The sequence below is a fragment of the Taeniopygia guttata genome, chromosome Z (genome assembly GCF_048771995.1).
Source record: "Taeniopygia guttata chromosome Z, bTaeGut7.mat, whole genome shotgun sequence".
NCBI lineage: Eukaryota > Metazoa > Chordata > Aves > Passeriformes > Estrildidae > Taeniopygia > Taeniopygia guttata.
The window spans coordinates 19209613-19237290 of NC_133063.1; the positions used below are offsets into that span (position 1 = coordinate 19209613).

Genomic DNA, 27678 nt, shown 5'->3' on the forward strand with positions numbered 1-27678 from the left:
TAAACTGACATTCGTATATTTCTTTAATGGTTATTATATAAATCTTTCCACTTCTGGAACCCTATGAAACTCCTGTACTTCATAGACAGTGGCAAAGAGCATTAAATTGACATCAATGACATACCAATTTAAAACATGGTCATACAAATAGCTTCCTAGTGCTCAATAACAATCATGATATTTTCCACAAAAGATATTTAAATGATTAATTTTTTATACATTACCATACAGACAATTTTGCAATCACACACTCAGGGTTTAGTTGACTGCACATTCACACACACAAATTATTCACATGGAAAACTTTGTAACAAGTTGCCAAAAAGCAGTTATAGAAATGATATTATTGCACATGCCATTAGGCTGAGACCATGTTTACAGTGCTAAGAATATTACTTTTTTCCCTCCAAGATAACTGGCAGTTGCCTCATCTCCCTTTGTTAATTTCCTTATTCTTTCTTGACATGTGCTAAGTTTGTAATTCTATAGGAACATAGTTAGATATCGCTGGCCAGGGGCTATGTACAAATCACGAACAGGACAGGACTGCTGTGGAACGCGTCTTGAGATGTTTATTTCTTAGCATCGGTCTCATTACATGGTTATGAGAGTGGAAAGATGCCAGCAGCTCACATCCCAGGCAGCAGACCAAGAACTTAATGTTACAACTTATTTTAAAAGCTTTTTGACCAATCACACAAAACAAAAGCATATTGACAGTACTTCTATCCAACCACTGTAAGCACAAGTACCTTTGGTTAAAACAATGCTTGCTTATTTCAAATACAATGCTTGCTTGTAAACCTTAAGATACAACGCACAGAGCTCCATTATTAAGCTTAGAACTTCCTAATATCTCACCAGATATACTTTCCTGAAACTTAGGGGAGTTATTCTACCCAAGTGTTAATACACAGACAATTTTTTTATTTATCCTTTCTTTCTACTTCTTGTATAATCTTTCTGCTGACAAATCTTATAGCTACTGCTTAGCTCTAATCACCATCGTGCTGTGTCTGAGGCCTGCCTTTTGCAACGTGCCCAAAATGCTCTGATTTTAAGGAATCCCACAATTCCCCCTCTCGGTTCAACTAAAAAGAAGCTGTCATAACCTTGTCGTTTATTAACGACATTGCATTTCATAGCTTTCGTATAATACATCTGCTTATTACTTGCTTAAAGCATCATTTTTGCTCACATTAAGCATGGCTATATTACAACACAGCAATTTTAATGCTATGAAGGTCCAGTCAATTCAAAGTGCATAAGTCATGTGTGATAGCAATTACAAGTCATTGTTCAAAAAAGTCTTGCTGGTTCCAAGGTCTTAATTCAAAGCCTTCCTCCATCTCTCTACCTTCATCCACTATCTCTGTAAGATTTCGAGAGCCCTCTGTGAATCCATTTCCTATCTCTCTCTCTTGTATGATAAAAACTTTTTTGATAGCTTTGTCCATCATTTGTCACACACACCAAAGTATGCACAGTATTACTGCTAGTATTGCTACTAAAACACCTAACACATATAAACCTTTTTTACAGATTCTTTAGCCAAGGTGCAAAGCTCCATTCCTTTTCGTGAGCTAATTTTTGGCAAAAATTCCACCCATATATACCAATTTAGAAATGTTGATTTTGACCTTAAAATAAAATTTCACCTTTGAAAATCCAATAGAGGGGATCTATAACGTAACATAACTTTTTGGCCCCGTTTTTGCCAAAAAGAACTCTACAAAACAAAAAACACACCTATAAATAGCATAAAATCAGAAGACTGTAGGTTCCAGCGATGAACAAGGAATGCCAGGCGTGACCCGTGATCTCTCTGTTCAGCTCACATCTGCATATTTGCTTCTACAGTCCTGGACTCATCAACACATTCTTGGGAGTGATATGGTTTGATGTTTTTCGCAGGGACCCACTTAATTCCTGCACCTGTAGAGACAGAAGCATACTCTTTGCCCCAAGTGATTAACTGAAAAGGACCTTCAGTTTTTCCTGCCTTAGGATTTCTAATTAAAACAAGGGGATTTTCTTTCAATTTCACCTGTGTGTTATTTGAAAAATGTCTAAAAATAGGGGGATCGGGTTCTGAAACAGATCTGTTTAAGAAATTAAAAACTTATAAAGCTTTGTTCAACCTTATCTGTGGTGTGGCCTCTATTCCCCCCTTCTGTTGATCAAGAATGTGTTTTAATGTCTGATGTGCCCTCTCAACATTCGCTTGACCTGTAGGAGAATGAGGAATACCAAAGATGTGGCGAACACCCCAATCTTTTAAAAATGTGGCTAATTTTTGAGATATATTTGCGGGACCATTGTTGGTTTTTACTTCTTGAGTTACACCCAACAAAGCAAAACCTTGCAAAAAATGGTGACAGGCATGATTACCTGTTTCACCTGTGAAGCAAAAACTGCACCAGAGAATATGTCCACTGAAACATGAATATTTTTAAATTTTCCAAAAGAAGGATATTTAGTCATATCCATTTGCCATAACTACAGGCTTTGCAAGACTCGGAGGTTGACTGCTCCTGTAGAAAGAGGATGCTGCACAAGCTGACAGTCAGGATAAGCACTAATGATAGCCTTAGCTTGACTTTTGGGAATTTGAAACATTCACAAAAGTGCTTGCATGTTTTGGTCAAAAAAGGCATGACTCAGTTTTGCTTGTTCAAAAATGTTTGGTAGAGTGTTTGGAATAACCATTGTCAATTTGTCAGCTCTTGCGTTTTCTTCCACTAGAAATCCAGAAAGCGAAGAATGAGCCCTAATGTGAGAAACAAAATATGGATTAGTTCTGTATTGCAAAATTGTATAAAGACATGAAAACCAATGATATAAGGTATCATTACTAACATCCTTTAAAACGGATCCTTCTATTCTTCTAACCACATTAACAGCATAAGCAGAATCTGTAGTTAAATTAAAAGGTTGTGTAAAGAGCTGAAAAACCTGAACCAAAGAACCAAGCTCAAGAATCTGAGGAGATCCTTCTACTATTTGGATATCTGATTCCCAAGCTTAAGTTGTTTGGTTTAACCAAGTTATTACTGATTTGTGACTTTTGCCAGATCCATCAGTGAAGAGAGTTATTGCATTTAAAGTTTCTTCACTAACATAAGTTTTTCTCTAAAACTCAGTTTTGCTTGCTATAATTTGTGAGCTGGGTAATGAACAGAACAAATACCTGCAAAATTTAATAATGCATATTGCCAATCATCAGAATTTTGCATTGCCCAATCAAGATAATCTTTTTTCAATGGTAACTGCAAATTCTTGACCTGCTGAAGTTAACAATCTTGTTCTGGCCTTAATTACAATTTATGCTATCATCTCTAAAACTGTAAAAATAGTCTTAGGAGACCTGTAGGGAAGAAAAACCCATTCTACTATCAACAAAGGATCTCTCTCAGAAGGATCCCATTGGAAAATGAGACCACAAAGTTGCATTTTTTCTCCCAAAATGACAAAAAAAAAAGGCTTTTCCAAAACACAGCAACGAGCTTGTCATCTTTGGAGAGCTTCCATGACTTTGTCAAGAGCTGCACGAGCCTTCAGGTGTTAGAGCTCTAGAAGAGTTGATGTCACAACTTCCTCTCAGTAAATCAAGAAGCAGACCTAGTTCATCGTTGGGAATTCCCAAAACAGGTCTAACCCAATTGATTTCTCCTAGAAGTTGTTGTAAATCTTGGAGATTGTTGACACTGGTCTGGAGCTGTATCCTTAGAGGTGTAATTGTTTTTTCAGTCATCTTCCATCCCAGATACTTCCAGGGTGAATCTTCTTGAATTTTGGTTATAGAAATTTCAAGTCAAGCATTTTGGGTTTTAGCAACAACACTAGCAGGTACCACAAGCAAAGCAACAAGTCTTTTTATCAGCGTCCAAATGTACAGTACCAACAGATTTTTCAAAAATTTTTGTTTGTGTTTCTAGGGCTTTTCCGAACTTTTCCATTTGTTGTCCCAAATTTTCTCCCAAAGCTTTAGCCAAATTATCTCCCAATATTTTTCCTAACTTTTCTTGAGATTCTGTAATTTGCTTTCCAAAAGCATTAACTTGCACATTAGCAAGATGTTGTGGAGAAGTGAGCTCACTGCAAGCTGTTAGCATCTGTCTTACAGCTGGAGGCTGATCAGGTAAAGTTAAAATAATTTTTCTACATTCTTCGTTAGCATTGACAAAATCAAGGTTTTGGATAATACAGGATTGAACTTGTTCGTCTGGACATTGTTTTTCAACAGCTTGGGTTAATCTATCTAAGAAAGAGCCAAAAGATTCCAATTCACTTTGTCTGATAGTAGTATAAGCATTTACATGGGCACCAGCTGGCTCAACTGAAAACAAAGCTTTTCTAGCAGCATCTTTAATATCTGTAAGCACGGGCTGAGGCAATTCCACTGCTTGATTTTCTGGTCTATGGAAAGGTTGATCACCTGCTAGTTAGGCAATATCTGTATTCTCATAAGGAGTGTTTTCATAGTTTTCAACCGATTTATTAAGAAGTTTTTTCCACTGTAATTCCCATAAAAGATATTGTGAGTTGGTTAAGATCAGGGAAGCCACATTTCGACAATCAGCAGGGACTAAGTCAAAAGAATTAAATATACTTTTCAACACATTATTAAAATAAGGAGAAGAGAACCCACTTTCTTTCAAAGCCTTATATCATGGTGAGAAAGAGTTTCATATTGTGGGTTTACATCATTACAACCATACCTTACAGGTAAGGCAAGGAGTTGTTTATTTGAATCCAAATTTTTTTCTAAATTTTGACTAATATTAGACCAATTAGGTAATTGCAGTGGAAGGTTTACCTCTGACTTAGACCGTATTTTGTTTTTCCCTCTCATCACTCCTGCGTCTGACCCAGAAGAACAGGTAGTGTAGTTAGAACAATCAGCTGTCCCAGGAACCCTGCCAAGAAGCTCCAAGTTCTTGGCAGTAGCTTCGCCATAGCAACAGGCTTCCACGGGAGCCCTGCTAGAAAGGGTGGAGGAGGAGAGCTCCACATTCCCGACATCGCCACCCCTGTTGGAGGCAGCGGCCACGGAATGTGTTGTATCAGTCACAGAAAGAAAGCCAGAGCCTGCTAAATCACATCTCAAATCACTAAACTGGATCCTTTTAGATTCATACAAATTGGGCTGCTCTCGAGCTGCAGATCCTGAATTGGTATTTGTGACACTTTCCAATGAACTGTTACAGGTTCCAAGCCGTATCCCCGCCCGTGAGGATACAGCTGGAAAACTCTCAGTTCCAAACTGCAATCTTGACATACTTTTTTCCCCCCAACAGCGAATGAGACAGGCTTCAAGGCTTCCAAACAATTTGTCTGTATCTCCACAGAAGCTTTCCTGAGCTCTCCCGCCTCCACCCCATCCGTCTCTCTGGGCAGAGCCATCCCTGCCCTGCCCAGCCCCTGGCTGCCACCTGTCACCTCTGTCCACCCTCCTGCCCGCTCCCCCACAGGCAGGGCCAAATCCAAAGCCCCCCTCCAGCTACAACTGGAGGCTGAGGGGTTACAAGTGGTGAAAACCCTGGAAGGGGCTTGGGGGAAGAATTAACACAAAAAGAGGTCTCCCAACTGCAAAGCAATCTGTCCATCTGAGCCTGATCTGAGGGGGTAACCTCTTGGGAAGGGGAAACTTGTGGCAGGGGTGACTCCCACAGCCCCCTGGCAGGCAGAGCGGATCCAGAGCCCCCCGTGGCAAACCCTGCCTGCAACACTTCCAAACAAGGCCCGGCCGCAGCTTGTTCGGAAGAGAAGCAGGGAACAGAAACAGCAGCCACTGTTTTGCAAAGCTTCCCCAAACTCTCATCTCCTGGACCCATTAGAATCCCAGCCTCCCCAGAACATGATCACGGACCCCCCAGATTCTCAGAACACAACAAAAATCGCGAACGCTTTCCCAGGAGCCCCGGGCTGGATGATTTCGTGGAGGGATGGGAGGACGCCCAGTGCAGCATCAGTGATGCAGGGAATTCCGGAAGAAACAGAGGACACGACTGAAGCTGGAAGCTGATCGGATTCCCCCTTCCCGGGGTTCAGGGTGTTGTTCACACTGCCTGGGGAAACCCCAGACACACCAGGAGAATGAAAGGAATCCCGAAAAAAAAACCTGACACCCCCCCAGAGGAGGACAAAATGCAGCACCACTCAGAATTAAAGTTTCAGAACCAGGTGTCCTGATTTGGTACTCAAGAAAGTCTCTGCCATGATCATTCAGTTTGAAACTCTCCATTAAAGCTCTGGAGATAGGCATTAGTTTTGACCAAAGTCTCTTCTTTTTTGAGAGAGACTAGATTGTGAATTTTCCAGTTTATCTGGTCCTAAAAATCAAAGGTAAAAGCAGACTTCAAGTCTATATGTTGAGTATTCACCTTTACTCAGATTAATAAGTCTTTTAGTTCATGTTTTGAGATATCTGAATGTCTTTTATCCTGTAAAATTATCTCAAGCTGGTAAAAGACGTCCCATTCTGTTTTAGATAGATGACTTCCCATCTCGTTGCCCAGGAGCCCCTAAAATTGCTACTTAACGCTTACAAAGATATCAGATACTGATGACGAAGGGAATGAACATTCCTCCTATTAACAACCTGGGCCTCCGGCAACAAAGTAGTCCAATCTTATTTTTTATTCCACTAGTCTAACTGTCGTCCTCACAGAGGAGCACCATTTATCGCCGTCCGGGGTCTATGTACAAGTCACTAACTTGTACACAGGGGGACTACTGTGGAATGCATCTCGAGCTGTTTATTTCTTAGCATCGGTCTCATTACATGGTTATGAGAATGGGAAGATGCCAGCAGCTCACATCCCAGGCAGCAGACCAAGAACTTAATGTTATAAATTACTTTAAAAGCTTTTTGACCAATCACACAAAACAAAAGCATATTGACAGTAGTTCTATCCAATCACTATAAGCACACGTAACTTTGGTTAAAACAATGCTTGCTTATTTCAAATACAATGCTTGCTTGTAAACCTTAAGATACAATGCACAGAGCTCTATTATTAAGCTTAGAACTTCCTAATATCTCACCAGATATACTTTCCTGCAACTTAGGGGAGTTATTCTACCCAAGTGTTAATACACAGACAATTTTTTTATTTATCCTTTCTTTCTACTTCTTGTATAATCTTTCTGCTGACAAATCTTATAGCTACTGCTTAGCTCTAATCACCATCGTGCTGTGTCTGAGGCCTGCCTTTTGCAACGTGCCCAAAATGCTCTGATTTTAAGGAATCCCACAGTTAGGTGGTCTTTTTTGTGAGCACGGTTACTTCCTCCAGTACACTCTAGTTTTAACCTCTGATGTGGTGTTTCCAGAACATGAACAATAGGTGCCGTGAAATAGTGGGACTAGAAACTGAAAAATAATGCTTAATCTTGTGGTAGATTGCTGTTGGGCATTGGTGTGCCCAGGCAGGTTCACTGGGCCATGTGACTTTGCTGAGGAGGCCCAGAGCCCTCAAAAGCCTCTAAAAGTCTTGATGGGTCAAGCCTAGTAGAAAAGTGGTAATTGTCCAGTTGCTGGTGACACGGCATGTTTCTACTCCAAGACTTATGGCTGTCCCCATTAATTAGTTATGCTGTGAAATGGAGCCATTGGGAAGTGGTTACTTTCCAAATTTGATTGCTCTTAGAAAGATTGGGTGGATCTTCGGATGAGGGGAAAGAAGTTAGGGCTATTTTTGTGGTGAATTACTGTTGCATGAGTAGCCAGAGCCCATGAATAAAAATGTGACTTTTTTTCTTGTTTTCCAGTTATATTTGCCTGTGACAAGGAAGAATGTCAAGCCTTAAACTTTTATTTTGAGTAAAGAATTGCAGTTAGCAAACATTAAAATTGCAAACAAATATTAGCGAGATATTTTCTCTTAACCCAATCATAAAAAAGATTCCAACTTAAAAAAAATTGCATTATTTATATTTTATAAATATTAGATGATTTTTTGCTATGTATAATTAGAAGAAAAAAGAGAAAGAGAATTATGAATGCATCATCAGCTATTGATTCAAAACTGAAACTCACTTTCTGTTTACACATCCTTTCAGATTTTTATTGCACATTCATTTTAACCAATTACAACTGTAATTATAATTTACATAGCATAGTTACTAATTTGTTTTCAGTTTTATCTGTGGGCACTATAAATAATTTGTCATGGCTTTTCAATGAACTTCACTACTATGGGAATAATGGAAGAGAGATGTGCTGTACAGATGCATGGCCACCACTACACTAAGGAGAGAAAATTACAGCTCAAGACTATTTGGGTTTAATTTATCTAGGGCATACAACGTACCCCCTAACAGTACTGTTATGGACAAACCACAGTAATGAAACAGCTATTTTCTTACTCCATCTTTTCCTAGTACCTTTCTATGCAAATTATTAGTGCACTAATTGAACTGCTGCATTATAAGACACTTTTCAGAGTGCAAAGTGCTTAATATATTATGTGTGAGACTTAATATATTAGTGCTTAATATATTATGTGTGAGACATTTTAGTCAGTCTATCAGTTAAAATAGTTTAAATAGATTTGTAGCCATACCTTTACTTATTTAGTTTGGAATTTTGCTCTGTTTCCCTGCTCTATTAACTTTCCTTTCAGTTATGGCACTTTACAGGGTCTCTGGTGCTGTGTCTTCTGTATACAGACTATAGGCAGCCTTCACGGGTGCAAAGAAGTGAATCCCTGAATATGTACCTGGAGCAGAGTGTATGTATAGAGTTATAAGCTGTTTTGAAATGGTTAATGAGGAATAGGGGCTGGGTTCGCAGATGTGATGCTATAAACACCACAGAGGTAGGAAAGGGATGTGTGATCCTCCCTCTGAGCAACTGATGTTCAGCAGATATTCACCAGCTGAGTTAACCTCTGCTGATTCTCTTCTTGCAGAGAGCCAGTAACAAATATGGGGAATGTTTTGCAGGCTCTCCCATGTACCAAAAGCCCCATTTCAGCTGGACCCTTTGAAACCAATGCAATTCTGGGATATTACTAAAGTCAAGAATAACACCTCTGGTGTTATTCTTGACTGGTGGCTTTGGAGGACATACAGTGAAGGTACATGGTGCAGGTGAGTATTGTAGAGATAGTTGTGAAATAACTACTGCAGCATTCCAGATGTTTGGTGAGGGTTTTTTGTGCTTTTTTCACTGGCATCCTGGCAAGAACTAATGTAAATAACAAAGCAATTCTGATACCATTTCATGTGTCCTACACATTACAGGTGATCTCTCCTGACACTCTCAAAACTATCCTATTTCTTAGATGTGGTAGAATTGAGAATCGGAAAAATATCTTCACCTACTGAACTGGAAATTTAGCATTGCTTCTCTCCAATGCATGAAAAAATAGTGAAAATATGGCTTTCTTTGTGAACATGTACTCCATCATTGCTGCAGGTAAAACCTGGTGGAGTTAAATAGCTCAGCCATTGCCTAACACATCAAGGCTTGTAGTTTGGTATTTGAATCAGGGATCAAGACTGATTTCACAATATTTTCTATTTCTTTATTTTATACTAAGGTATATTTTATGATGAATTTAAAAATGAAAATTGTCTCCTTGTGGGTCCTTCTCTTTTGTGAATTATTTTTTATAGAGCACATGGCAGATTAAAAGGGCTTAGCTGTGTTGATTACAATCCAAATATTTATTCAATAGCTAGATGCTGTCTATCTGTGAAAGACCTTGGAGAAGTCCCACTTGCCTTATTTCCCACCCCCAAGTGAGACATCAGTGAATGACTACATAGTCCATGCATATCAATGCGGAGGGGCATAGACAAACACAGCATTAATAGAAAATTGTGGGTCACTTTGTCAAAATATTTTAAATGCCCCTTAATTTTTTTCTTTTTTTTTTTTTTCTTTTTTATTAAGGGAAAAAAGTGACAGTAAACTGACCTTGTGATATCATACTGCCTTTAGAAAGCAAATGCTACTCAGCCTGCAACCTGCTTATTGGTGCATGGGTGAAAAATCTATTCCAAGTGAATTACAAAATACATATCCTCATGTGTTGATACAACCCATGGTAACTGCCTGACAAAGTGTTAAACAATTGTACTCTTTAGTACAGAACATGTTTGCTGACACTTATTTGGAAAATATATGTAGGGGCCTCTGTGTGATTCATAAGTCAGGGTTGCAGATGCCAGGGTGTACTGGATGTTAATGCATTGCAAAGTCAGGGAAAGTTCATCTTGTGACCACGGCTCCTGGACTAGCTCCAAGAATATGCCATTTGCAGAGATGGCATTAACTGCAAGAGGGCTGTTGTGGGATTTGGATTCCTGCCCTTGTATTTATCTACTCACAATGTCATTAACACCCACATTGATCCTGAACTGCTGCTGGTGCCAAGGTTGTTTTGTTTGCTGCTGGCACAAATCACAAACAAGAGAAAGTGGTTCTGATAAAGATAACAGCTCTGCAGCTTTGCATTGTTATAAACGAGCCATAGGAGCCCTCTATACGTGCTAATAATGTGCTATAATGTTTTTGCTTATCTATTATTTAGAATCATTATCTTTGCTTTGGCAAAATTAGTGTTAGGGTGACTGTAATATGATTTGCACAAGGATTGTCACAATGCATCAGTCACTGTTTTTCTGGTCTTGATATACTGCTGAAGACAATGCTGTAGGCTAAAACTGGCAACAAGGACAAACCACCATTAATTAGATAAGTATTCCCTTCATCATGAGGCTTGTTTCGAATGGGAAAGAGAACTACACACAGTAGTAGGTTATTTGCTTTAATTTCTCATGTATATACAGTGAGCTGAATCTCCAATTTAGTGGCACTAATTGCATGTATATGGCTACCGAAATAGGTTGATATCTTTACATATACATAAATGTCACGGTTGTTTTTTTTTTTTTTTTATATTCATGTGCAATCGTGGATACAGTATTTGCAAACAACCTGTTATTCTATAGTCACAATTGCATCAAACACACTAAGAAATCTTACAAGACTTACTCGCTTTGTGGTTTCATAATCATAGGTTGGAGAAGCTAAAACAGTACCTAGTAAAAGTATTGCTGCAGCTGTTACAGTAGCTTTCTGGTCTAGGTTGGTGTGGCACATGCAAGACCAAAGTGGCTAAAAGACAACCATGCAGCACATCAGTAGCAGAGAAACAAAATTCCATTTAGCCTTTTTGAGTCCAGTGTACAGTGTACTTATGAGTTAAAGTGAGTGTTTGGCATCAGCTTCATACACTGGGAAACACTTATCTGTGGAAGTTTTATGAGTAATAATTAAACAGCCAATTGAGTCTTCAAAGAATCTGAGCCACAGGTAATATTAGTAGGCACTAAGAATCCTATTCATGTACAGCGTATTACCCGTTTAAACCATTCTATCCGTAAGGAATTGAGGGAGACTATGAGGAGTGTAACTACACCCTAGATGAAAATGCTTAAAAGCATGAAAAATCTTACCTCTATGCTAATTAAAAAAGAAGGGTGAAGTATTTGCTTTGGATGGGTCTGAAGTTCAGCTATCCCCAAATCACTAACCTTTAAACACTAAAAAGAATATTACAAGTTCAATTTTTCTCCAAGTCTGATGTTTTCATATCTCCTTTAATCTTGGAATGTTCTTGCTAGTCCAAAGAACAATTTTGATCTGGATGGTGATTCCAGTTTACATTTTTGAAGTGACAACATATCTTGAGACAATTCTGTATTTTAGACTTACTGAGGCTCAATGGCTGTGAACACTTCTGAATTCTCTCAAAAAAGAAGGGGTGTTTTTAAAATGTATCTCAGAGTAACATTTTATTTCAACTTGACGATTACACCTGCTGATCCCTCTGGTGTCCTCATGAGCTCAGAAAATGCATTTAGGTTTCTCTGAGGAACTCATGGAAAATTTTTATGAGCTCAGTCCATTCAAAGGGATCATGGTCTGACTTTGCTGAATGCCAGTATAGTACAAGTTGGCTACTGACAGAAGACAAAAATCTGTAAATACAAATGCAAAGAGGACAAGCTTTGATGTTCTCTCAGTGATATCTAGAAGTTGCTGTTTTGAGTGTAGTGAAATACACATTCATGTTCTCTCTATGTAAATGAAGTGCGCTTGACACTTTGAGGTTAAATGTCTGCTTGCAGATGGAATGGAAGTTTCTCTCATGCTTCAATTATCTATGCCATCAGTAGCAATATTCACAGTGTAGGAAGGTGCTCCCATATTGGAGGCCAAGCTAATAAAAGTTTTTCTTGGAAACAATCTGGTTCATGGATACTTGACTGGTGGAAATCATAAAAGATGATTTGAGTGTTTTTTGTATAGGCGGTAAGTGTTTTCAAGGAAAAGAAAAAGAGTCCTCATTTCAAATATTGTGATTACATTGAGTTTGTCACCCATCCCAGACCTAACTGCTTTGCCAGAGGCATATTTATTGTCTATTTGCAGTTTTGCTGACTTCCTTGCAGACCCTCATGTTGGTCTGACACATAGCAGGAAAGTGTAAAACCCATCACTGATTTACAAAACCCTCATACATTTAGAGACTTTTTATTTTGTAGCTTTTATTTATTTCCCAGTGACTGAGAGCCTCCAGGGTACAGAACTTTATTAAAGTATCACACAGAGGTGCAAAAATAGCGTTTAAAATATTATGTGAATTTTAACCACATCCTGCATTGCATTGTTACTCGTAGGACTATTATGCACATACACACAAGTATTTGTAGTTGATACAAGGGAGATCTATTCACTTTTTAACTGAAAGAAGGCAAGGTGATTGCCTTATTTAACATGCATTAGTAAAGCAAAATTGCTTTTTAAATGCCTTTTTTGAATGCAAGATAACCATATCAATGGAGAAAATTTCAAACAAATATATTTGATAGATTATTCACAAACATTCAGGCCCTAGTTATTCTCATATTCTGGCTGTTTCTTGCCTACAGCACTGAATAAGCAGATAGAGGATTCATAAACAATTTAGAGAGATACAAACCTATTCTTACACAGAAGGACATGAAGAAGGCCTTTTTTATTCAGAATTCTGATTCACCACCATTGAAGCAGGACTTTGTTCAGCATGCGACAAATGTGACAAATGATAGATTTTGCATAATGGATTATATGGAAGTTTTGCTTCACTCAAGTAGATATGGTACTGGAAAAGCTGTGAGAAACTGTGAAGTTCGTCTGTTCACTGTGTCATGCTTCCATAGCATAATGCTGCCAACATCTTGTGTGATCTCCACTGTAAGCCACCACTTCTGAGTAGAAGTTCCCATCTGTGGCTTCTATCTTTCTCAAATGCTTTGAGCAAGTCAGGGAAGACAAAAAGTGCAAGGTGAGATCTCACCCCTGGAAGCTGTCCATGCCAATTGAATTGAGTGAAACTGAAGGATCAAAGAGGGATCATATGAGTTAATCAGGGCACCATATTATATTAAAAATGCTATCTCTCAGTCTTCCAGAGACATGAGCCTTCTGGTCCAAAGGGGTTGATGTATCAACTTTTTAAGTGTTGCATAAATACACAGTGCCTATGTTTACCTTTGCACAAAAAGGGAATATATGGCCTATAATAGACTTGGAAAATAACCTTTAAAAATTAAAGCATATCGAAAGTCCTATTTTTCTGATATTTATCTCTTTCAAATCTGCAGTTGTAACTTTAGTGTCCTTGGTAAGTAGTGTCGAGTCCTCCTCAACAGTGAATCAAGGCCTTCTCAAAGAGAATTTACTCTAGAAGATTCCTGCATTTGTATTCAAATTCACATGGATTTTAATGTGATAAATAATTTTTGTGGTTTATCATTACACATTGCCCTACTGTGAAGGGAACATCAGTCATTCTTGGTAACCACTCTTCAAAATGTAGTCTACTTTGGTTTCAGCCTGACACTAATTTATGTGCCTTTCAGGTAGTGAGTTACCATTTTAGTGTTCCTGTTCAAGCAAGAAACTTTGCTCCCTTTGGTAGGATTTACCTGGTTTTCATTTTGATATTTCAGAAAAAATGTCCATGAAAACTGGGCTTTTCTTCTAATATTCACTCCTCCCTTGGACACCTGTGACATGGATGCAATATTTTTTTTGGTATTTGGAACTCTTCTGGTTTCATGTAAACATCAAATTTTCATTAAATGTTTTTGTAAGGGCTTTTATAGTTGGTTAAATTTCTTTATTCTTAACAATGTACCAAAGAATGATAACAACTTTGCATGTGTATTTCAGTTACTTTCCAGGCTTAAGTAGCAAGTACAAAGGATCCTTGTCTTCTGATATTTTTTCACTTCTATATGACTGTTTTAGCATACACCAAAAAGTTAAAATATTTTAAAAAATGTATGTAGTTTTTTGAATCTTAAAAATTCATGCTACAGCTTTTCATAGAAACTATTTGTTTCTCGGTACTAATGTGAATTTTTAGAAAAATATGCAGAACCTTTTAATTAAATAAAGCAGCTGACATTGCACAGAATCAACAAATATCAATGTTATTTTGATAGAGGGAAGTAGCTAGTATTCTTATAAACAAGAATAGATATAAATAGATGTGCTCACAGATGTAATTTTTTTCCCCTCACAATCAGGACAAACTACTAATGGATGACATGCATCAGCAGTATTAGGAAGAAAAAGGCAAATCATTGTATCTCCAAAGCACAGTAGATAACTATTGAATCACAGATCAACCACAATACATCTCAGAAGAATGTCACATATCATTGGAAAATAAACATAACTTCTGCAAGCAAAAACACTAAAGGCAGAGCAAACTTCACCAGACTGCAGAAGAACATGGATGCAAAGTCTAATTTAGCATGTATTTTCTACACATGCTTTCCAAAAAAATTCTGATTTTGTTTAAGAGCATGAAAAGCTATGCCAGTAGAAGTGATGTCAGTACTAAGCAAAGAGAATACAATTCAGGTGACTCGTGCAAAAAGGTTAAGTGTCCACAAACATAGTGAGGTTACTAGAAAAGACAATATTTAGCCACGATTACCCCATACGGTATGTGATAACACTAATAATTGCTATTTTAAATAGCAAATATTTGCTTTCGAAAAAGCTATAATGTTGACAAAAGTAACATTATTCTTGATGTGGCCTATTAACATGCATCAAGGAAGGCTCTTAATTTTTAAGCAGGAAGTGAAAATGTGCTTATATGGAAATATTTTTAATAACTAATGTATTTAACTATGTACTATAGTAGTTTTGATGTTTATATATTAATCAATGATGTTCTAATTGTATATTGACCCAAAATATGTAAACTGTTATGAGGTAAACTTTTAGTTCTTATTTAGGCCAGTGTCTGCCACAGAACTAAAATAGTAACTTGCCATGGAAATGGCTCCATATACTTCAGCAAAATGAATCCTGCACTTTTGATGATTGAAGTAAAATTTAAATATTTCTACACTCAGAACGTTGTCCAGTGGCAAGAGAGGTAATTTTCACTTTAATTTCTGTTTTCATGTGAAAGTATACAATATGCATTTTGTTTGGCAGGTATTTTTTCATTTATGGTAACTGATTTTTCTGCAAAATATCCCATTCATTAGATATTCCACAAAATGCGTGCTTTATATTAAAGTTTTTAAAGTAAATCCCTCTCCCTGCAAACAGCACCAAAAACACCTCATAAAAGAAAAGGAAGAAAGAAACAAAAATAAGCAATGAGCCCAAAAGAAAGCAAGTCTTGATTTTCTGTGGCACAATTTCATAGACCAATTGTGTGTGATCACTGTTTTCTCAGACACTGGTCTCAAGTATAAATGATACTGTTTGTATCTCACTGAAATGAAATGTTTATTTAGAAAAATAATTTGGGCCACTGCTCTAGAAAATGAACTTTTCATTCTTTGCATGGAAAAAGAGCATGGGATGTGATTTCCCCCATCAGGCATGCTCTTCTGCAATATATCTAATCTTTTTTCTCCTATGTCTACAAATACGCTCCTTTGCTATATTACAAGGGGGTGCATAAAAAGAGCCTTTCCAAACTCTGCTGATTAAAAAAAATATGCTCATAAAGGATACAGGAGACTAAATTACTGCACCTCCAGAACAGCAGTAACGTACATACCAACAAGTTATTTTCAAGTTTGACAGAGGAAGTAATAGGCTATCAACAAGAGGTAATTGCCTGAGCAAACTACTCTTTACATCTCATACATGCTGTCACCTTGGTAAGAGGGAAACATGCCACTATCAAGACTTAAGAAAAAAAAAATTGAAACATTCCTTTAGAGACTGCTTCTCTCAGCTTTTTGAGGGAACATACATACAGCTTGGAACGTATCTAATCTCTACTCTTTTCTTATCACTGAAGAGTATCCTAACACACCACAAAATTCATAAGCTAAGCAGCTTCAGGCTATATTAGACAGAATCCATTTTAGATTGGAACAAATTTTAATCTGAGATTTACCTGTGGTTGTCACAGGTGAAAGCGGGTTAGTGACAAAATCCTTCAAGAATAAATGAAGGGACTCTTAAGTAGAAGAGACAAAATTATCTGAATTTTATACCAACATGGGCTGCTTAGAGCACTAGATTGATATGCACAGACACACAACCTCTCTTATATTAATGTTACACAAATATTAATTTGACTGAAATGCTCTTGCCCAGTGGTGACAGGGTTTTGAGCATGTGCATGGATGGTTTTTTTATTAAAGCAATGTGCAATGTGTTAAATAATTATGTAAATTTGTCTATACATACATATTTTACTGCACTTCAACATGTAACACAGACAGAAACAGGTAAGTATGATAGAAAAGATGTTTTTTTTCATGAGAAAATAAATCTATTCTTTAAAGCCATGTACTAAAAAAGCATGTTAATTTAGAAAAGCCACAAAAACTAAAGTGGTAAAAAAACCCTAAGTGGTAAACTATTAATATCCTGTAAAGTAACAGAGGGGCTAGCTGTAATGGGTAAACAGTAATTTTCTGTGGAGTAGAAAAGAACCTCCTTCTTTCTAGGGATCATTGTCCACTTTTCCTGTTAGCATTGTTTTACCTGCTTTTAGGTATTAAATAGAATTTTATTAATTGAAACAACATATTGGCCTCTCTTTCTGTTCTGCAAAAGAAACAAGTCTTAATTTCCTCTATCTCTTCAACTTCTATTTAAACAAATTAGCTAAATTATGCTACCTGTAGTGCTATCAGTTTGAGGCCAAATAGCTAAAAATGAATAAAAAAACTTTACCTAAATTGATTCATCCTGAATAATGATATGGGATGCTCATATTATGGAACCTGGTAGGATTGCTTCACCAAGACAGTAAACATTGCAAAAATAGAGTCAGAACTTGAATTTTCCTAAATTAAATACTAAGGCATATGGGAAGATAACTTTTTTCTATCCAACACTTATGATCTCTTCCAACAAAGGTCTTAAAAGATTTTTGGCAGCAGTCTAGCAAAAGATATAAACTACTGTCAAGCATAATATGGAAGAAAAACCGTCTCAGTTGACAGAAACAATATGCTTTGATTTTTCTCTTGGTCAGATTTTGTATTCCAGTGGTGTTTTGAATTCCAAATTAATTGCTGTGGTTATTAAAGAAAAAAGAAACTTCCCTTAACCACAGGAAAGTAATGAATGCAATCTATCAGCATAGTTGGCAATAAATTTTTTTGTTTCCCTGTGTGTCTGCCTGCACGTAGTGACTTGTGGTTGGTAAGGTTTGAAGCTTGGTCTGAAGTTTGAAGAGCTCCTACAGTACCCTAGCATTGTTCTATTTCTACAGCACAGATTTTTTTCTGGACAGGATCTGGCCATGAAGTTACTACAAAGTAAATAAAATTCACAAGATTTAGATTAAAAAACCCAAATAAACAGTTAAAAGCAGAGTACATAGATTGAAATTTTCCATTCAAGAATTTCAGTGCCAGTTCTTGTGAATTTTGTGTATTTTATCAATGGTAATTCCTGACACAGGGAAAACATCCCCTATAACAGATTGCTGCACAGAAAAAAAGAAATATATCATCAACACCTGTCCCTAGCAGAGTAATAAAATGTTGTAGATTTTAGAGATAAAAACTTCATAATAAAATATGCTCTGTATGAAAATAATAAGATTACTTTTTGAATTGAAGCAAAGATGGAAACAGTTTTCTGAAGTGGAAAACTGGGAGATTAAAATTAAATCATTGCTTCTGTGTCTTGACTGAAAGAAAATAAGGTATTGCAAATATCATTCAACTTTTATTAGTGTGTGACAGTAAATGAAAAATGGGACTGCTCACCCTAGGAGCAAAACAGGTGAAATTTATTAGGAGTGAACAGTCTTGTTTGTTGTACAACAATCTTGAGACCAAAACAAGAACTGAGCTACCAGGTGTTATGATCTGCTAGTACAAGCAGGAGTCGTGATTGTTCATTTTACCGATGTCAGAGTGCAAAAAACAACAGAGAGGGGATTTTCAGTATCAATCACAACAAATGCACCTTTTATTGAGTGCCCACAGCAAATGCGATACAAGGACTCGAAAGGAGATAAAGGATAGAGAGAAAAAGGTGGGGGAGAATAACTACCAACAGAGAGACGAAATCCTCATGGTCCAGCCAAGAGATCCGTCTTGACATGTTGGGGAGAATCTCAAAGTCTTTGGTTAACTCAGGGATCTTTTATAGTGCATCAAGGGAGCATGTACAGGACAATGGAGAATAAGTCCAGTGAAAACAAGAACAGACAGTCCTATTCCTAACAGGACAAACCAGTCCCAGCATTGAGCAGGACCCATATTTTCAGGACTGGTTACCGTAAGAAACCGGTCTTGGTCCAGCGAAAGCATCTGCAGGTACCACTTGGCAGACATCCTTCTTCAGTCAGGCGAGCACCCCTGTGTTAGAATTTTAAGGGTTTCGGTCTCAGTCCTTGGGGCTTCAATCTCCATCCTTGATGGCCATCATGAGGCAGATGAGGGATCTTCCATGGGGGAATCACCAAAGTTCTCTAAAGCAAATGGTATCTGGCCAAGAGGTGGAGAAATTCACGGGCTGTTGTGATAAGCAGGGATCGTGAAGCAGGTGTAAGCATACAGAGCAAACCACTAATTGCCTCCTCCAAGCAGTGTACCGTGGTGACACAGCAAGCACACCTGCAAACAATCACTTGGCAAGCATCCACCTCAACCAGGCCAGAACTCCAGTCAGGGTCTTCAGGGTCTTAGCCTCTGTCCTTGCCATGATCGTGAGGCAGATGAGGGAAACTTTGCACTCTCTCTTACACCAGGACATCCTTGGCTCGAAGAAAGAAATCAGACTGTGTAGACTTCCCCGATGAAATAAAATGTCAGTGGTGAGATCTTCCTATCTCCTCCCACGTCTGTCAAAATAATTCCTGACAATTATTGATTTTTCCATGTTACTTTTCATCAATCACATCTCATGTCTCCCAAGAAGCATATTTTCCCATGTCTAACTTTTTGTCAGAGGTCATTAAATAATACAAAAGACATATGCTCTCATAGAATCAGGTTGTTTAAAAAGCAGCATTTAAAAAGCAGATTACACCAGATGTGTAAGCTTCACATCCGGTGATAGCTTGTGTTCATAAACCTATGTCCAATATTGGATCAGTTTCCATTCTTGTCAGCAGCTTTTGGAACGTAAAAGGATCTTTCCTAATTGCAGAGTGTGTTGGAAGCTCACAAAAGTGTGAGAAGGAAGACATATTTTCTGTGCTACATTCTCAGACATAGGCTTGCTGTGTTGATTTAGAATGGCCTGATTTTTTTGGGTGCAAAGGGGAGGGCCACAGGGATAAGCTACCCCTTCTGTGAGATGCTGCTGGTCCAGTTAGAGAAGCTGGCAATGCTTCTGTGATGACAAATTGAAGAAGAAAATCAAAACAGTTCAGGCACAATTTTTCCCCAGGAGTGGGGAACTGCTACAGCCGCGACTTTGGCTGCTGCCATGCTGGTGCAGCCTGCAGCGAGCTCTGCCTTCCTGGCTGCCTCTAGCTAAGCATGCCGCAGGCAAAAGGCAGAGGTGGCGGTGGCTTCCCCTTCCCCACTTGAGTGGTGCCCCATTGAAACATAAACTTTAAGGCATTTAGAGATTTTTGAAGAGCTAAGATTTTAGTTAGAAATAAGCCCTACTATAGTTAATTAAAATAATAATAAAAAATGAGTAGGCCTTGATGAAGTTAGGAGTTAGTAGTTAACTAATAATTGATTGCTTGTCAGCACAATGTTTAGTTAGCTGGGTTTATAATGAAGAATATAGAAACTGACAAATAGCTTTCAGGAACATAAAACAATTGTGGGCCTCCTCTGTTCTGAAACCAATTGAAGACAAGGAATGGGAGTTCTACCAAGAGTTAATTTGTCATACTTGCATTGAAAAGGTAGAAAGGTCAGAACGAGGAAGATTTCATTTACTTCCTCATTTTGGGACCCCTCCCCATGAAAGGGACCACCGACCTATTTCAAGAGACTCCATTTTTTTTTTTTTTATAAATCACCATATGAGGACAGTGTTAAACCGTGCCAACACCAGGGTGGCAGCCACTACCCCAGCCATGGGTTTGGGGCCACCTGGCCAGCATCAAAATCATGATGAGTGACTCCCCGACACAGAACCTAGACAAGATCAACTTCTCAATGCTACAGGATCTTGAAATAATATTTGGATTAGTAGAACTTGTTGACAGTGGCACCTACTGTCAGCTACTGGTAATAATTTTCTTCTAGTCAGAGGAGGAAGTGAGGACGTGTGAGAGAAAACAACATGGAAGAACCAAGGTTTGTGGAAAAGAAAGTGGGAGGACATGGTCCAAGCATTGGACCTGAGATTCCTCTGCTAGCTGGGGTGAGGACTATGGTGACAAAAACTGTCCACTTGTAATGCATGAAGTCTGTGGGGGAACATAAAGATCCACTTGTAGCCTATGGGAAAAGTGCTCATCCCCGAGCGGGGAGATGCCAATGACAGCTGTGATCTGTGGAAGACCTGAATGGAGAGAAAGGGCCTCTGCTTCCAGAGATAAAGAGATAGCCTTTGCTTCCAAACTAGAGCAGCCTATCCTTAAAAGATTACAAGCTGTGGACAAGCAACCCATGCCACAACAACTTTGGGAAGACTGTTTGTCCATGGGAGGGACCCCATGGCATAGCAGAGGAAAGACTCTTCTCCCTGAGTGAACAGGGTCTCGAGTGATGAACTGACTAAAACCCCCACTCCCTGTTCTCCTGCACTGACAGTGGGAAGGAGGGAGGGCTGGTGCGAGAAAAGGTGTTTTAAGGGCTTATTTTACTTCTCATTATCCTCCTCTGGCTCTATTAGTAAAAAATTTATTTTATACCTTTAAATTTGAACCTGTTTTGCCCTTAGAGTGGTTTTTCCCCCTCCCAATCCTTGTCTCAACTCATGTGCCCTTTTTAAAATTTTTTCCCTTTCCTCTGCAAGAGGGTAAACTGTAGCAGGAGAGGGTAAACAAACCACTTTCATATGTGTCTGGCATTTGGCTAATATCAAATCACGACACTTGCAAAAACAGAAGATATACAAGTTATATACCCTACATAACTTGCCCTTTAACTTCCCTACATTTGTTTACACTTTTCTTAACAGTTTCTAGAAGAGTGTATTCAATGTAATTAAATAATTTTCTCACAGTTATGGCTCTTTTTGAAAGACCTGGTCTTTCAAAACATCAGAGTACATACTAAATATTCCATGGAAGTTAGACTAAGAGTCCTTTCCAAAAATGGGGAAGCCACAACAAGAGACATAGATCAGCTCAAACATATGCCAGTGGGATTCACGAACCAGTTTTATTTTTGTTGCTTGTCTCATGGTTTAACATATGACACCCAGTGCTTATAAAATATATATGTGTGTGTCTGGATATTTTTCTGGGACTTTGTTTTGTATTTCTCAATGTCTGTATTTCTGCTTGTTTCACAGCTGAACCTCTCAATTCAGGTGCTCATTTTTTAAACTTCGGGATTCTTTTTTCCTCTGTTTGCAGCTTAAGTGATCTTCCTTTGGCAATAAGGTGAATCCTCAAGGAAAGAGTCTGTGGAAATGCTGTAAGGGGCAAGGTCTAGGCTGGCATCATACTTACATGAAAAGGTTTGTGCTGTCAGAACTGGTGTGAGCTGACACAAACAGGAGTTATAAGATTCCTCCTCCTGGAGAGCAGGAGGACACTGGCAACAGGAACCCCCCTTCCTCTGTCTTTGCCACATACAAGACTTGGGTTATTGTTCATCCCTGCTCACTAGAGCTGAGACCCATGGCCATGTTGGCATTCCCATGCTGCTTCATAAAAGACTTAGAGAGGCACAATATTATGATTCTGCCCTTCTCAAATATTTTGTCAATAGAAAAACATGGTATATGACACAAAAGACAAATGAAGATGATTCTTTATGATATCAGATAATTAGGAATTTGTTTTTGAGTACTGACTTAAAATTTACTGGCTACTCAAAAATTCCAGTTACCTATGCTACCTGTTCCTTGCAGACAGGTTGCTGATAAAATAGTGCTGAACTTTTGTTTCAATGGTGATGAGAAATTCTGTCTTTTGGCAAAGGATGCAAACAACAGCTAATTCAAAGAAAATCACACTAAGATGCAGCACATGCAATACTGTGAGCAGTGTGAACTGTGAATCAAGTCCTAGCTTGTGGAACTGTGAAACAAATTTTTCTACACCAATTTTTGCCTCCCTCCAGGGCTGAGACTGCTAAGATGCCTTTGGATATCTGCAAAGGCAAGGGTCTAATTCTCATCTCCATGCTAGAGGACCTGGCCTGACTACTTGCTACTGCTTCTTACTTCAAATTTGCAAGAAATTATTTTGATCTCTTTCAATTTTCAATTCTTTTAGGAAAAAAATATTATGGAAAGAGCTTTTATTAGCCATTTATATCAGTCATAAATTACCATGTTTTGGCACTTTTATTTGGAAAATATCTCAAGAAATATTTTATGGTGGAAACAAGAAAAAAAATTTTTTTAATAGGGGAATGCAGTGGGATTGCATTAGTACTTTCATTTATTACAATTCTTTAAACCACTGAGCATATGTCTTGGAAAAATTATATTAAAAAAAAGAAATAAGGCACCCAAAAGTTCTACTCCACTCAAAACTGATTTGAATATTTAAGTGAGAGAAAGTGAAACTGTATATAGACAGGTTTTTATGTGTGAATTTAAATAAAATATAGAGAACATAACAGAATAAATTTTATAACCTTAGAGACATTGATAAATAAGGAAAAACAAATTCCTTCTGATGAGGATTAAAATGTTCTTGAAGTCATGCTATATTCAGTGAATTCTGAAGGCTGTATCACCTTAGCCTTTCACATCATGCTGTTGAGGAAAACCCAGTGTTGTGCTTGGGAAAGTGCTGGGGATAGAGTGCACCCATCACGTTATAGGGTTAGGTCCCACTACCAAACTTCCATACAGTTATACACAATCAAATTTGCCATGTGGAAAACTGATTAAGTTACAAATTCTTTTCTCAATTAACCCTGGACTAATGCAATAACACCCTGCATAATCTTTCCTGTTAAGGACTAGATGCAACCCAACTGAGGAACACAGCAAACCAGCCAGAAAACCAGACTAAGGGTAGTTTTTAGCTACATGACAATTTGTGAACAGAACTTGGAGGAAAATAAAAATCCACTGTAATGGACTGAGTCATTACTGTTAACAGCAGCATAACTCTTCTGTAACAACAGTATCGTTGGTCTCAACTGGGGAAACACGGCAGGAGGTTCATGGAGTGCTCTTCCAGCATGCTGGGGAAATGATCCCTGGTGAATGCCCAAATGCATCTTCAAACATCAGAAATGCTGGTACTCAGATCATGTGAAGCATGAGTTACAAATATATTATGAAGATGTATATGCTTAAAGCTGCAGTTATATGAAGTATGTCATCTGTATAGCCCAGAGGAGAAGAATTAAATTGTGCAATCCTTGTTAGAAGCTGAATAGATGCACTGACACTTGGAGCTGAAAGGGATAAAATGCCACAGCAAGCAGTTGCAAGGGAAACAAGGTTTGGTCTTTCCTGGGCCATTAGTGTGCCCAGATTAACATTATGAATGGTAATATATGAACCTAATACTACAGGGGAAGCAGGAGTTCCGTCTTTCCACTTTAAAGGATTCTCATAGCTCTAAACCCTTTATGGCTTCAGCTGACAGAGACTCCTGGGTGGGAGAAGTGCTGTTTCATTTGTCCCATGGAATCCCATTCAGGTTCTGCTGTCATATGAATAGCTGATATGATACCTTTCACTCACATACATTCCCCAGGATATTGCAGCAGTCTGCCAACCTGCCTAAAGCACGTGGTGTGGAGACAGGTGTGGTGGCAGCTGCAGGCAGCACAGCTGCCCCATGACAGTCTAGGAGCTGCCAGATTACCTGTATGGGGTGCAGACCTCCTTGGGAACGGGCTGATATGAGGTACTTCAATGCCACTTACCAGCTCATGGGTACTTCAATGGCACTGACCAGACTTGATGGGTATGACTGAGAATCCTCAAAAAACCTAGCTGATGTCATTGTGAAGCCTCTGTCAATGTTTTTTGAATGGTCTTGGGGATCTGGAGAGGTCCCAGCTGACTGGAAGCTGGCTAACATTGTCCCAGTCTTCAAAATGGGCAAGAAGGATGACTGGCAGTGCCAGTCTCACTGTAGTGCCTGTAAAGGTGATGAAAAAGATTATTCTGAGATGTGTTGAAAAACACCTGAAAGACAGACAATAGAGTAATTGATCACAACCAGCACAGCTTCATGAGGGACAAATCCTGCTTGTCAAAGATGATTTTCCTTTTATGACAAAGTATCCCACTGTCATGGTTACAGCTAGAGTAGAGTGAATTTTCATCACAGTGGCTGGTATAGGTTATATTTTGGAATTTTGCTGAACAGGGAGTTGATAATATAGAGGTTTTTCTATTATTGCCAAGCAGGGCTTAAACAGAGCCTTTCTGCTGTTCATACTGTGACACTGGTGAGGAAGTTGGTGGGGCATGGGAAGGTGGGAGGAGGCACAGCCAGGACAGGTGACCCAAACTGACCAAAGGGTCAGACCCTATGACATCATCGTCAGCATATAAAATATGGGGAAGAAAGAAAACAGCTATGTCTGGAGTGATGGCCTTTATTTTCCCAAATAACAGTAATGCGTGATGGGGCCCTGCTCTCCTGGAGAAGGCTGAACACCTGCCTACCACTGTAAGAAGTGTAAGATTAATTCCTTATTTTGCTTTGTTTGTGTGTGTGGCTTTCGCTATTAAACCATCTTCATCTCAACTCATGCGTCTTGTGGCTTTTACACTTCCAATTTTCTCCCCCATCCCACAGACAGGGAGGGAGACAGTGGATGCATGGGGATTGGTTACTGCCTGGGGTGAGCCCATGACACTCGCTATTTGATAAAAGGAAGCTAGTTGATATAATCCTTTCGGATTTCAGTAAAGCTTTTGATAATATCACTCTCAGTATCCTTCTGGAGAAAATGTGCAGCACACAGCTGGTTAACTCATCATGGGGTGGGTGAGCAACTGGCTCACAGGTCAGGCATGAAGGGTGATAGTGAATGGGGTGACATCAGACTGGTGACCTGTCACCAGTGGGGCTCCACAGGGCTCCATTCTTGGCCCTGTGCTCTTCAGCATCTTCATAAATGCCTTGGACACAGGAGTGGAAGGGATAACAAGTAAGTTTGCAACTGGAAGAAGCTGTTGTCTCCTTTGATGGCAGAGAGACCTCAGCAAATCATAGGAGTGGGCAATCACCAACCACAAGAAGTTCAGCAAGGGAAAGTTGAACTTTCTCGTTCAACCCTGCTCGTGGGTGGAGCAACCCTGGATGGATGGACAGACAGACTGGGGAATGAGATGCTGGAGAGCAGTGCCATGGAAAGGGACCTGGGGTCCTGGTCAGTGGCAAGCTGAACATGAGCCAGCAATGCCCTGGCAGCCAGGGGGGCCAAGAGTATCCTGGGGGGCATCAGGCCCAACATTGCCAAGCAGGCAAGGGAGGGGATTGTCCTGCTCTGCTCTGCTGTGCTCTGCTCTGCACTGGGGCAGCCTTACCTCGAGCACTGCGGGCAGGTTTGGGTGCCACAATATAAGAAAGATATAAAGCTTTTAAAGAGCAGCGACAGAAGGGAAACAAAGATGGTGAAGGTCCTTGAGAGGAAGCTGTAGGAGTGGCTGAGGTCACTTTGGCTGAGCTTCAACATAGTGAACAGGAGACTAAAGAGACACAGTCTGGAACTTCCCTGATAGGGGAAGTGGAGGGGAAGACACTGATCTCTTCTTTCTGGTGACCAGTGACAGGAGCAGAGAAAATGGCCTGAAGTTGTATCGGGGAAGGTTTAGGTTGGATTTCAGGATAAGTTTCTTCACCCAGAGTGTAGTTCTGCATTGGAACAGGCTCCCCTGGGAAGTGGTCACAGCACCAAGCTTGACAGAATTTAAGAAGCCTTTGGACAGTACTTTCAGGTATATGGTTTGGTTGTGGTTGTCCTGTGTAGGGCCAGAAGATAGACTTAGATGATTCTAGCAGGTCCATTCCAACTCGAATATTTTCCAATTTTGTGATTCTGTGATTTCACACATCACAATTTTCAAATGCTTAGCTGATCATGGTGTCTTTTGCAAGACTAAACTAGGAAAATTTCTAATTAATATGTGTATTTTAACACACCCATATTCAGGTACATATAGATGTAAATAGGATGGTCTTAGACAAATCTGCCATGCAAAGCAGTGGAAACAGATTATTCAGTTGACTGGAGCAGTTTATAAGGTAGCTTAACATCAATGAAGAGCAATGATATGATTTTATTACAGCATGAACACTGCATGATGGGGAGATGTATGGAAAGCAGCTGATTCACATAGGCCTAGTGCTGTAGTTTCTGCTGAAGCAAAATTTTCACTAATGCTTCCATAACCAGAGGGAGGCATCAACCTATTACTACTTAGCATTAGCACAGCTTTCAGGAACAGGACTAGGCCATTAGACAGCACTTTTCATCCCATGAAATCCCATGCTGCTTTCCAAATTACATCAATTTGCAGGTAGATAGATAAAACTTTATCCATGACAAACCTGGTGAACTACAGGGTAAAATGCAGCCTGCGCACCAGTTTAGAAGGGCAGCACTTATCCTGGATCAAACTATTACCGTCTGCTGAGGATTGTGGAGTTTAGTAACTTATTTCTACAAAAAGTATAAGAGCAGAGCTCTAGGGAACATAGGCATCATCTGCTTTTATCCTAAGCCCAGACAAGGCATCACCACACAATGTTGTTCAACCATTTCTGCTCCAGATCAGTCGTAGGAGGTTGGGTTTTTCTCTAGGTTTTGTCATCCAGGTAGGAGAGATATGGTGTTTGTGAGGTCTGACATGATATCAACCCAAAGTGACTTTGCAGTGAAAGAGAATTCCTATGAAGACAGTCTATGTGCACTCAGGGCAAGATCATGATAAACTCTTGCAATTAACATTTTATATAGGAAAGAGTTTTAATAAAATCAAGAACAAAACCAGTGACATTAAGGAGATTTTTAATATGGGCAAGAATATCACCACTGGGCTTTAACATCATTTGTGTTAGATACAAAGAATTTAGTAAATGATAAACA

The 27678-nt window shown here is 39.0% G+C and overlaps 1 protein-coding gene and 1 long non-coding RNA gene across 4 annotated transcripts in view; one reads left to right on the forward strand and one right to left on the reverse strand.

Annotated features, from left to right (window-relative positions):
* Window positions 1-27678, forward strand: part of LOC121468114 (uncharacterized) — a 299333-nt gene that overhangs the window by 187994 nt on the left and 83661 nt on the right. The gene's annotated exons all lie outside the window — the stretch shown is intronic.
* Window positions 9931-27678, reverse strand: part of LOC115491060 (uncharacterized) — a 99451-nt gene continuing 81703 nt past the window's right edge. For both annotated transcript variants that reach the window (XR_012052943.1, XR_012052944.1), the window contains exons 5-6: window positions 24499-24716; window positions 9931-19364 (exon numbers count right to left, since the gene is read on the reverse strand). This is a non-coding gene — a long non-coding RNA (uncharacterized lncRNA). The remainder of the gene's footprint in view (window positions 19365-24498; window positions 24717-27678) is intronic.